At 36.5% G+C, this 13,386-nt stretch overlaps 1 protein-coding gene across 1 annotated transcript in view; it reads right to left on the bottom strand.

Annotated features, from left to right (window-relative positions):
- Brinp3 (BMP/retinoic acid inducible neural specific 3) overlaps positions 1 to 12,306 on the bottom strand; it is a 435,670-nt gene extending 423,364 nt beyond the window's left edge. Inside the window, exon 1 of the mRNA XM_048357694.1 lies at positions 12,250 to 12,306. The gene's annotated coding sequence lies outside the window, so the exon portion shown is untranslated. The remainder of the gene's footprint in view (positions 1 to 12,249) is intronic.
- Between the last annotated feature and the right edge of the window lie 1,080 nt (positions 12,307 to 13,386).

Below are 13,386 nucleotides of genomic sequence, written 5' to 3'. Positions count from 1 at the left end.
AACAGTCTTTAGAATCTGTTTTTCACTCATGGATAATAAAATAGAAATCTGCACATTTATAATCCAGGAGTTTGTGATTATAAATATTTTCAGTTTCTCTTAAATGTTTTCTCCTGTATGAAGGTCATTTTTAACAGGATAGAAATTATACTATAGATTAGGCCACATAAAATAGGCAAATGTGCTATTTTCTTTGCTGAGTTATCTGTAGCACCAACAAGAGGACCTGGTAAGTAGAAGCTTTCAATACAGGGATGCTATCCACTAATGAATGTGTGTGTGTGTGTGTGTGTGTGTGTGTGTCTGTGTGTGTGTCTGTGTGTCTGTGTTTGTGTATGCACACATATTAGACATTTGGAATGTTAATCTGAGTTTTATTAATTTCAGTTTCTGGTATCAAATGGAATATTCCATTGAAATGTTTACATGCAGAGAAGAAAATATTTTATTTAAAAAAGAAAACAGGATAGCATCTGAATTATCACTTTGAGAAATTTTATGGCTATCTTCAAACATGTACTAGTTTCTCCATTTCTCCTTAATAGCTACCTTTAATACCACAGACATAAAATACATCCTTTACTTTCCTTTATGGTGAGGAATTAAACAATCTTCTTCCAAACACAATAACACAATTGGACATGTGTGAGAATAAAAGGAGTAGCCAAGCATTACATTTGCTTTAGTAGATTAATTAAAACTAATATACTTCAAATAACAATGAATTTTAAGCATCTTATGAGCAATGGCTATTTTCATTGTCATATTTCCTAGATTTATCCCAGTGCACACAATTGATGTGACCTCAAATATACAAATTGAATCAGAAATAACAACAGAACAAATATTATCAACAAACCAATATTGGATTAAGATTTTTTTCATATTTCTTTTTTTTCTTATTATCTCTAGGTAGTTACACAAAGGAGTTGCCATTAACAAAGCAGTTTACAAATACAAATTGACTTTTTTGTATGCATGTCCTAGTGCTTGTACCCATTTTCTGGATGCTATCCTTGAGTTTTTGTGCTCAAGTCTAGCAGCTCTTCCATTTGTGCCACAGCTGCATTTCCTGGTTTCTTTTATTTGTTTCTTTGTTTGGGTGGTTATTTTGTTTTGTTTTGTTTTGTTTTGGGTCCTTAATTGGAGGTAAGAGTGTTTTGAATTTTCCTGCCCAGCATGGCTTTGAGACAAGCACCTCTATCTCAGCCTCCTGATTAGGTAAGATTATAAGGGGTCTACAAGCATGTGACTCAGGACTAAGAATTTAAAACTTTGTCCACTGTCCTCTAATACCTTCTTGGATCCCATCTTAAAGCCTGTAGAACTCTGCATATCTCTGATTAAACAATTGCTCTTCAGCAATGAGCTGAGGCAAAAGGCCTCCTATTCAGTTGACAAAGATGCTTGTATAATCTGTATTTTCACAAGAATGCCAACACTGTCAATGCTTCGTATTGGTAATATATTATAACCTGTCTAGCTACCTCAATTATTATTAGTAATAGTAAGCATCACCATGTATCAATGCTGTCCAACCTAGAATTTTGATAAAACTTGTCACTTCCAAGAACCATTCGTGTCAGCACATTACTGTCACTACTAAAATAGCCCATATTGTTCACAAAATTAAGATTATAAGACACTAAAATAGGAAAGAGCCAATTTATTTGAAAAATCTTCAATGGTTTCAGAAAAGAATTTTGTACAAAGAATTAGCAGAATATTTAAATGTTACTGTAGTTGTTTTTATTTGTTTTATTCTGTTTTATTTTTGGCACAACTACAGTTGGAAGTCAATTGCTCAAACTTTCAAGGCTAGTGCTCTACCACTAGAGCCATACTTCAAACCTTAGGTATTACTGGTTATTTTGAAGATCAAGTCTAGTAAAACTTTCAAACACTGGCTGCTCTCAAGACATTGATTTAACTGATGTTAGATTCCTGAGTAACCACTAGTAAGTACTATTTTTTTAAATTTTGGCTGATTGTTTCAGGAATAACATTTTCAATAGTAATCACAGGATTTAATATTTGTAGATTTATCTGAGATCAAAATTTAGTAATGAAGACACTATAATGAATACTTAATAATTGCTTTCCAATCCTGTCATTTTTTTTTTTTTTTTGGCCAGTCCTGGGCCTTGGACTCAGGGCCTGAGCACTGTCCCTGGCTTCTTCCCGCTCAAGGCTAGCACTCTGCCACTTGAGCCACAGCGCCACTTCTGGCCGTTTTCTGTATATGTGGTGCCGGGGAATCGAACCTAGGGCCTCGTATATCCGAGGCAGGCACTCTTGCCACTAGGCTATATCCCCAGCCCCAATCCTGTCATTTTTTAGGTTAAACTTCTTACAATATGTTCCTTAAAGAGAGTAAAATATGACAAAGATAGTAAACTATGTCCGCTTGTTATTGTAAAATCATACAATATATTTATCTTGTGTTTCCCTTATTTACTCACGTTTATTGAAGAAAAGAAATGCTTTTATAGGTAATCACAACAGTTTATATTGGGGCTGATATTTCTTAACTCTAATAAGAGTTTATTTCTTTAAATAATAGCTGCCAATTCATAGGCTCAAAAGAAATAGTGTCAAATGTGTCCCATTCATATTCATCCTGGCCTGGCCTCAAAAAATATGTTCAACTGTTGTATTTATCTTGTATATCATCTGAAAAAGACAATCAATTCCTGCATTTTATAGATGGATAAAACACAGTCTATACACACACACACACAAATTGTACCAGAGTTTACTCTAATAAGAAAGTATTCTAGATTTATTTTGTCATAGCCATCTAACTATTCCAACACAGCATCATGTTTTGCGTTTTAGTGCCACTGTAAAGGACTACTATGTGTGCAACTATCAACAATGAATTTTTAATGTAAAAGTTAAAAAAACTGGGGCTGGGGATATAGCCTAGTGGCAAGAGTGCCTGCCTCGGATACACGAGGCCCTAGGTTCGATTCCCCAGCACCACATATATAGAAAACGGCCAGAAGCGGCGCTGTGGCTCAAGTGGCAGAGTGCTAGCCTTGAGCGGGAAGAAGCCAGGGACAGTGCTCAGGCCCTGAGTCCAAGGCCCAGGACTGGCAAAAAAAAAAAAAAAAAAAAAAAAAGTTAAAAAAACTAAAAAGTAATGCATTATTCATATATCAGAAATTAGGAGGGGTTTCAATATCTACAGGCTTTGTCCCACTTGAAAATTTTTCAAAGTGTCACTTCAATCACACTGCTGAAAGTTATTAGGGTACCCTCGAAGAACTCCTCAAGAATGCCATGTTCTTTTTTTTTTTTTTTTTTTTTTTGGCCAGTCCTGGGCCTTGGACTCAGGGCCTGAGCACTGTCCCTGGCTTCTTCCCGCTCAAGGCTAGCACTCTGCCACTTGAGCCACAGCGCCGCTTCTGGCCGTTTTCTGTATATGTGGTGCTGGGGAATCGAACCTAGGGCCTCGTGTATCCGAGGCAGGCACTCTTGCCACTAGGCTATATCCCCAGCCCCGAATGCCATGTTCTTAAATAAGAAGTTCAAGTTTGATACTGAAACTGGGATTCACATTTTTAGTCAATATTTAAAACAAACAAAAACAAAAAAGGAATTCTGCTATCTTTGATTGACTGACAGACTAAAACCTATAGGTTGATATGAATATGTATTATAAAGCTAGAAGACATATGTTCTTTACTTTTTTAACTTCTAGGCAATTTTTAAAGCCCCATTTGGAGTGAGATGAATATTGAGAAAAGTATACTTTGTAGTTAACTGACAAATCATTTTATTTAAAATTATACACTCTTGGAAACAGTCTTCTTTCTCACTATTCCCTAGAATAATCTTCAAAGTGTCACATTTTACATGTATAAGATAGACTATCCCTTTGTACATGAATGACTGGTCTGGATGGATACATTCTAGTTCTATAAATCACAGAAATCTCATTTAAATACCTTAGGTAAACTTTTTCTAAGTGTTAACATGTTTGATATCACCTATAAAACTGTTGGCTGGACACTGGAGTACTAGTGTTAGAGAAAAGAAGCTCAGGGACAGTGTTCTGGTCTGGAGTTCAAGCTCCAGGAATAGCATGAAAGACAATTGTTGATCATGCTGGCACAGATGGCTATATTCCTGAAATCCTAATGATTCAGGGGACTGAGATCTCAGGATCATGCTTTGGAGCCAGCCTGAGCAGGAAAATCCATGATTTATTTCCAATTAACCACCAAAAGCTGGATGTAGAGCTGTGACCCAATTAATAGTCTTATGCAAAATGATTCAAGGACAGTGCTCAGCTCTTAAAATCCAGCCACAGGACCAACACACACACACACACACACACACACACACACACACACACACACACACACACACACTGAGCATCTATGCATTAATTATTTTAAGGTAGTAATTTTACTACACTGTAGCATGGCTGAATCAATGCTTTGAGTCTTTTTCTAATAAAATATTGAAGTATATTTATTACTGTTCATGCTGTTCACTCCTGAAAAGCACAGTTCATCATCTCTACAAACACATTTGCAAAGCTGATTTTTAAGCACCTGTGAAACATTGCTCATTAAAGACAAAAAAAACAAAACAAAAAAACCACACTTGAATGTGTTGTCTATCTCAAGATTTTCCTAATTGCATTAATTTTTATTGTGTAGTTACCTATACCAAAGCGCATTGGCAGTCAGTATTAAACTGTATATCTAAAAGCAGAGTCCAAAATACTTTTACCTTAAAAATGTGTCAAAATAGTATAAAAACCTCATACATAATTTGTATAAACACATGTGATTTTCAAATATGATTGCTGAGTGGACTATAACTTCCAAATTTATTCTTTGGTTTAATTTAGTTTTCTGACATTGAATTATATTTGTAGACTGCAACTCACTTGAAATATTTTAAAGAAACAATTTCATGTCTGAGAATGAGCATTTAATAAGTGAATCTATGAAATAACATCATGCTATGTATTGGCCAGTATTTGACATTGAGAAATCTAAAATGCATGCTTATTCAATTCTAATCTTCCCAAGGCTAGATTGTTTTTTAATAGTGCATTATTACAGAGATAGCTTTTAAAATTAACAAAATGCAAGAGTCCAGAAAAGTTAATAAAAAGCAGCTCAATCCTGATGAGGTTGGCCGATATTCACAGAATTCAGGAAGAGTAAGTCCATCTATAAGTACTCTTTCACAATAAATCTATAATGGAATTTAAATGAAAGAGACTATTATGAGAGAATAATTTTTTCACAGCAGAGCTATAATACATTTGAATGCAGTGTTCACTTATTTATTAATTTAATCAATAAATGTGTATTTTATAGATTTAATTTGCTGGAGCTATAATATCGTAGCTATCTTATTAGCTATTAAAGAAATTTGTTATGTTTTGTGTGTTCTTAAAGGCATTTACAACTGAGCAAATTAGGATTTAGGCACTAAGTATATTTTAAAATTATTAAAAGTAAAATAGGTCAAACTGAGGGCAAATCTCTGTTTGAACTCTGTCTTTGATAACTATAAACATATTGAAGAATAATTATGATCATTTAAAATAAAAATATAGAATATGAGAATCTGCAGTTGTTTTCAATAGTGTATCATTTTCCTATATCCATTCTTTCTTTGTTTAAATATAAGTATTTTAGAATATTGAAACAATTATTTATTTTATAACAAAATGTCTAGAAATCAAACCTGGCTATTTGTGGTACATTCATATTCCCTTTCATCTTTGAGAGAAATAAATCTATTGGTGAATTATATTTCATTTATATTGCTTGTTATAAAAACAAAAAGCTAATCATGAGAATATACTTTAAATATTAATTGGAAAATATACCAAAACTGTTCATAATGCTGTTTATTTCAAACATTGCATGTAAACAAATAAATTCATAGCTTCTGAATTCATAGTTCATGAAATAATTACCTACAAGGCCTTTGTAACTGGATAAGTCTGTCTGTGAGTAATTTTATATAAATGTTCTTCCTGGTTAATTCTCTTCTTGGAGGTGATAGATATAAAAGCTTTAAATTGTTATTGATGAGGGTATTTGATGACCAATGTAAAATGGACACACTAGCTATTTGATACTAGAAAAGAGTCCAGCCCAGGACTTCTAGATATTTCTTTAGTAGAAAAGTCCATTAGCATTCATGATTAAATTTCATCTCCACACACTCATTTTATGCCTTACACAATAAGTATTATTATACTTTCCCCTTCTTTAACATTTAAGATCTTCAAAAATGTTTTTATTCTACTTTCCTTAAAAACTTATAGAAATATTAAGTCATTAAATGACAATGCCTATACTGGTGAATGGAATATTAGTCAAGAGAATTCACAGTCTGAGAATGCAAAATAAATAATCTACTTTAAACTAATTTAGTAAGTGATAATTAAAACACCAATAATGGACCCTAATAAACTTGGGTAAATTGAGTTAATGAAATATGTTAGAAATGTCTCAATTTTCCCCTCCACTTTTCTGAATTTGGAATTTTACATGAGAAAACTATGTTCTTCCTTTCCAATAAGTTCATCAAATTAATAATATAAATCACCTAACAAGTGAAATTTTTGCTCTCACTAAATGGCACCAAGAAGACAGCCAAGGCTTGACAAGGTTGTAACAGCAACTATTCTCCCCCTAAAAGTCATTAAGCACAAAAGAAGCAGGCTATGCATAAGGATTTGTGAGCCTAAGGAGTCATATTATTTGAGGATTTTTTTTAACTACATACTATGAAAACAAAAGGAATAATGGTCACACATACTTGGCTCCATGATACCATAGGATAGTAAGTTTGATGCTAGTATTAAAGGAACTTGAATCACTATGTCTTCTTGTGTGTAGATAGAACTTTAAACCAATTATCTTAAAATGTCAAACTTAACTGGCAACTTTTTTTCAGAAACATATTTAGTTTTGACTTATCCTTTTAAAATATATCTTATAATGTTACTTTACTCAGAAATTTCTAAAATGTATTATCAAGTTCTTCATTTGCTAGATGAAGAAAAGTGATGAGTGATCACAGAATTCCGTAGGCGGTCAAAATTCCTCATGAGGAGCACAGTAATGAGGTAAAACTGAAACTGATATCTGGAAACTACATGCTAGATATACCACTAACCTGATTTTTCCCATTCCCCCACTATTAGAAAATAAAGAAAAATATAGAGTATGAGAATAATATATCATGGACATTGCTAGAAATCTAATATCCAAACACATTTGAGATATTTTAAAGAAAGAAATTATGGAAAATTTGTCACATCATAGTGTTATAGTGTTTGTTGACACAATTTAGACACTAATATCCAATTCTCTAAATTAACTAAATATTTGACTCTAGTTTTCTCAGTATTTTTTTCATTTTTGGAGACGATATGAAAAATAAAATAACACAAGGAATATAGGAAACAATCATTGGTTGAATGTTTGGTAAACCCAGTGACTCTTCACACTTTTAGAGACACCGGAAAGAACTATTTTTTTTAAATAAAAAAGACAAAAAAGTGTTTTACTATGTTTAAGAGCAGCAACTTTAGGGACTCACATAAAGGTATAAATTGCATATATGCATATTTATGTAATATATGTATCTGTTCTCTCATTCTTTGGATCAAATTATTTCTTCTTATTTAAGTTTGATTTATTTTCCTGCAATAAACCAACTTTTTTTTTCCCCTGAATAAAATCAACTGTAGGGTGATTATACAAAATGTATGCTCCAGTAATAATTTTGGATTGAAGTAAAATGTGTCATGAAAAATGGAATCACAGAACTGTACCTGATAAAGAAAGTGATTATATATCTAATTCACTTTGAAGACATTATTAAAACAATATATATTTAAAGTAAATACCTTCTGTCAATCTAAATATGGTTATGCACACATAGATAGGCACATACACTGAGCATCATTATTACAATAAAGTGCAAGAAGGTAAAATACAGAAGAATTAAGAAATTCATTGACAAGTGATTTTCTCCAGTGCAGGAAATGCTTCTTTTTAAACCAAACTAAGAAATACAATAATAATTTTTACATTTTACCACCCAAAGCTCTTATTACCCTTCTTACTTCAAGATTTTTTTCCATGAAACTTACAAACAAAATAAATATCGACCAAAGACCCACATCAATAAAAATGTAAGAAGAAAAATAAGTAAAAACATAAATAAACCTTTGCAGAGAAAAAATAGATGGTCTGTTCAAGAAGAGAGAGCATTATTAGCAAACACACTCAACTTAAAATGTATGAAGTGATTTGTTTTTCATCACTTTGTACAAACTCCAGGTTTCTTCAGCTATAAGAAAAATATCACACAGCAACCACCATAATAGTAACAAAACTTAATATGTCATTCAGAAATATTAATCATTTAAATTGAGTTACATATGCTAATGGAAGAAGTCAATTAGCTTCTCAGCATACAGGTCAACAAAACTTTGAATTTAAAAGAGGCTTCCTTTCACAAGTGTACTGAAAATGTACTACATTTGTTATTATATTTGTTTCCAGTTCTTTAACTGTTTTCTTAAGGCAAAAGATTTATCTACTGGGATCAACAGAGTCTGGCCCTTGTTTAATTTTTTTTTTTTCACTCATTCATGTCACAACCCAACCAACCCCAACCCCATCCCCACTCCATACATTTTTTTTCCAGGATTGAGAAAATAGCACTGAAATGTTCACCAAAAAAATTCTTTTAAGTAATCACAATTACTTTGGTACTTCTTGACACTATTAATAATTCTCCAGTTATTCTTTATATATTAATATCTGTGGCCTTAGCAAGAAGCAATGTTTGGAGGCATTTCTGCATCTGCCATAATCCATGTTTTATTATTCATCCCTTCCTCTGACTCTCTGCCTTCCCTCTTCTGATCTATGCACAATTTCAGATTTTTTGTCACAATGTTAAACATTCAAATAAATGCACATTAAACATTCAAATGAATGCATGCTAACAATTTCAATAACATTGAACATTTCCATGAATGTGAATATTAAGAACTTGTGCATCATAGGAAATGCATATGTTCCATAGCTTGAAACAGACTCACCAACGATTTGAATCAAACACCATACTGTTAACAATAAAGTAGAAACATCCAATCCTTACCTGCTTAATTGCATGATGGCCAGCAAATCTAAATAACATGCTAGAAGAAAAGTCCCCAGAATCTCAATCATCTATTTTCCACACTGCTGTGACAGTTTTATAACCTGGTGCTATCTCCGTTGCTTAGGAGCATTTGACTGGATGGAGTATCTATAAAGTGAAGCTAGGGTTAATTTGTAACCCCAGTCACCTCTCTCCCTCTTTTCAAAAGCAGCCAGCTGGCATCTCCCAGGATTTGAAACAGGTTTTATCTTCAGAAGTAGTACCCTGTGTTTCCCAACCACATTAGCCCTAGAAAGAGGGCCTTGTTGTGAGGGAGAGAGGTCTTTCTGTACCTGTAGACAAGTGAAAGTCTCTCCGGTTCAAGTCTTGGGGACTAGGAGAATAACCACCAGAAATGTGAAGTCAATCTCACAGTTAGGCTGCAGGAGCGCAGTGATTGTGGCCAAGAAGCAAGCACCACCTCCTCTTGGGTAGCTTGGGGGTGGGGTGGGGAGGGCGCCCCATGCAGGTCCTCCCACTGCCCCCCCCCACTTGCAGTAAAGAGGAAAAAAAAGACTAACAACTTCAAAAGGATTACAAAATAAGCTAAACACCCTCCCACTCAAATCCTTTGCATTTAATTCCATCCTTTTAGTCCATGCTGAATGTTCAAGTTGAAATCCAACTCTTTTGCTCACCCTGTGGTCCTTCTGGTTGCTGGGAGTTGGAGAAGAGTGTAAAGGATAGCAATACCTCACGGTGAGGTCGAGAAGTCAATCAGCAATCCCAAGCCCTATTAAGCAGCAAGATGTAAACAGCTCTAAGGATAGCTCTTTTTAAAAGCCATGGGTGCTGTTTGCATCGGATTGCCCCTTAAAATAATCAATAAACGAGAACTGCAGGAAGGGTGTTGAAAGAGATTGCAAAAATTCCAAGTCTGTCCTCCAGTAAAGAAGAGGTTATTGGTCCCAGGAAAGGTTGGAAAGCAAGTGTTCTGGACCGATGAACCCTCTCACCCCGGCGACCCCCGCTGTAGTGAGCTGCAAATGTCCACCGCCAGCCAGCACGCGGCTTCCTCCTCCAGCCGCAGGGGCTGAGCGCGGAGCCTGCGCCACCGGGTCAGGAAGGGACAGCATTGCTACCACGCGGGTCGTTCCCATCTCCAGCGCCCAGCCTGGGTCAGCCGGACAGCTAGGACAGGGGTGCCCCTGCGTCCCCTGAGCCCTGGTGGTATCGGGAAGTGTAGCCAGGAGAGCCTGCGAAATCTCCAGGCATAGTCGCCTGTTGATTGCCCTCTGGTATAACGCGTTGGCTGTTGGCTACAAGAGCCTCACTTGCCCAATTCCCATCCACCCTAGTGTGCTTTGGGTTATAATTCAGCAAAATTTACTTACCTAAGTACACGGAGTCTGTGCTTTACAGGAGGAGATAAGATTGAGAAGAAAAAAACACCTGCCTGCACTGAAAGTTGTCGCCCCCCTCCTTTCTCTTTTCCCCCTCCCCTGCACAACAGCAGTGATCCTGCAAAGAGGATGTTTGAATTGGTGAATGACACTTAACTCCCTTCTGTGCAAATGAAGTCAGAGACACCGTTGGCTCTGACTTGTCAGGCAGGACAACCCAACTGACCCGCAAAGGGAACAGGTAGAAAGTGGAGATGGCGAGGGGCGCCTAGTGGCGCCCACCTCGGAGTCAGCTAGATGCTCTTTGGAAGGAGAGTGTGGGGCGGGGGAGGGGGAGGTGGAGCCCTTCAATCGGAGACAGGGAGGGGTGATACTGCAGCTGGAGTATTTTTATGTCTGGCAGCTGAAGGGCTTTTGAATTAAAAAAATTAAGATTGTTATGTCAGCCATTAATTCAATGACGACAAGATTAGGTTTTCTTTTTTCCCCTGAACAATTAAACAGGGAGAGAGAGGAAAAAAAAAAAAAAAAAAAAAAAAAAAAACAAAGTAGAGCTTGAACAAATGTCCTCACTTCCATCCATTCAATACAGGGAAATGTTGAAGAAACCAGAAACTTTCCCTTATATGTGTGTGTTGGGGGTGGGTGATATTATTCACACAGAAAACCCTCGGTGCCTATTAGAGAGTGACTGATGAACTCAGATTTGTATTTAATAAATATTGTCCCTATAGTGCACAGATTCCTGTGTTTCTTAGCATGAATGGGAAGTAAAATCCTATCAGTTAATTCCACAGAAATACTTAAAGAAGCAGAAAGCACTGACCAGTTTAATTATACTTAAAATTGAGGGTTGGGGAGGGCAAGTGCAGTGAGTGAAGCAATTAAAATTTTCACATAATGTCCTTCCCTTGATTTCAACTACAAGCAAGCTAATCAAAGGTTCTTCTGATAGCTCTCTTCCTCTGAAATAAGCCCTCTAGGTCCAATTAACTGGCCAATAGTTAATTTTTCTAATATCAGAAATGTGCTGTCTAATGCTATGCCCACATTAAAATACTATGTCCAGTCCAACCTGTTTATACTGGCATGGGTGATTTAGGATATTGCAAGACAAAAATAAAAATAAAAAATAAATAAAAAGTATCCTCAGAGCCTCAAAGATTGCACTCTTTCTTTTAATAACATATTTAGTGGTTTGGGTTCTGAAATATTTGGAAAATGAACTTTACAAAGGTCCTCCCTCATTCATACAATCCTTAGGATCATCTGAACACACTGACCTGAACAACCTTCCAAGAATAAGAGACTAGTGAACTTTCCCAGACTGCAGTAGGCAGGTTTCCTACATGCACTTTCTTAGATAAACATACAATTTGACCTTCCAACTGGCCTAAGTATATGCCAACAAGAGTTAATGGGAAGAGGGATTAGGGACAAAAATCCATAAAATGTGCAATATAAATGAGAACAGAATGAATGTTAAAAAAAAAAAAAGAAGGGGTCTTCATTGCACGGGTTACATCTTAGTAGTTTCATTGCCAGTAGCATAATAATTAATAAACAGGATGAGATATTTGAGTTTGAAAAGTAACAAAATGGAAAAAATAACAACTCTGAGACACTTCTAAAAAAGAAAGGCTTATTAAAAACAACCTTAGTATTTAGCTATTTGTGTCATATAAACAGAATAACTTACCAGAGAATATTTCAGGAAGCAAGATGGGTGTGAAGGAAATACATCCAGGATTCAGGCAGGTATTCCATGGTGTTTCAAATCAAGGAAAAGTAGTGAGCAGACTCAGAAACACTCAGCAGTTCCTGACAGCACGTAACTCAGTGAAAACCCGTTGTGAATGCAGTGCTTTTTGATTTGGGGGTGGAAGGCGGGAGCTTATTCGTGGTGCTCCTTGAACAAACAAAAGTGAAAATGTACTGGTTTTACAGCCCCAAATAGTGGGGAATGCCAGAAGCTCTACAACCCCAGAGAACAGGAGGTGAAATACAGATAAATCTGCAGAGAGAAGTAAAAGGATGTGGAGAAAACAACGAGATAAAGAGAGACCTATTGAGCAAGGCTGTAGTCATCCTGATAGATGTCGCAGCAAGAATGATTTAGGCTGCTGGGGAAGATCCAATGAGCATTAAAGAGAGCACTGCTTCGGAAATCCTGCACTCAACCCTTCCCACCCTCTGTTCGCGAAGTTACCTGCTCTGGGAACATTATCATCAGGTTTAATAGTATTCCATCAGAGCATTCTGCTAGGATTTCCCTGGAACTCTTTTCCTGGCAGCAACTGAGGGAGGGGGTAACAAGAAAGCCCAACGCTAGGAGCAGCCCCCGATAAACCACTACCAGATGATCGGTCACAATGTGCTGATCAAATCATCTGCTATTTGGCTCGTCGGAGGCTGGGAGAGACTCGAAAATGCAGATATGACCTAGCCGTTGCGCGCTTTTGGGGGCGCTGTGTTTGGGAAGCTTAGTCTTGGGGACTAGGAATTGCCTTTCCAAGAGCCGCTGCTGTGGTGGCAGCTCTCCCAGGTCCCACTACCTAGGTGAATCCTGCTGCCTGCATGGACTCAGAGTCCCCCAACCCCCCCACCCCCCAAAGCCTCAGCTTCAAATTGCTTGCTTTAGGACAATCGGTGGACAGTCCTTTTTCCCAAGGGGGCAGGTGGCAGGCTCAAAGGCGTTCCTCCCTGGGTCTGATTCCTACAGTTACATTCCTGCTAGCTATGTCCCTGAGATGTTGCATAAACGATCACCTGATCGGTCGACTTAGACTAGCTTTCGGGTAAGAATAGCTTGATCCTTTCTCCTCTCTTGGTCCCA

Source organism: Perognathus longimembris, chromosome 11, assembly GCF_023159225.1.
Source record: "Perognathus longimembris pacificus isolate PPM17 chromosome 11, ASM2315922v1, whole genome shotgun sequence".
Classification (NCBI taxonomy): domain Eukaryota; kingdom Metazoa; phylum Chordata; class Mammalia; order Rodentia; family Heteromyidae; genus Perognathus; species Perognathus longimembris.
This window is presented reverse-complemented; position numbering and strand designations above follow the sequence as displayed.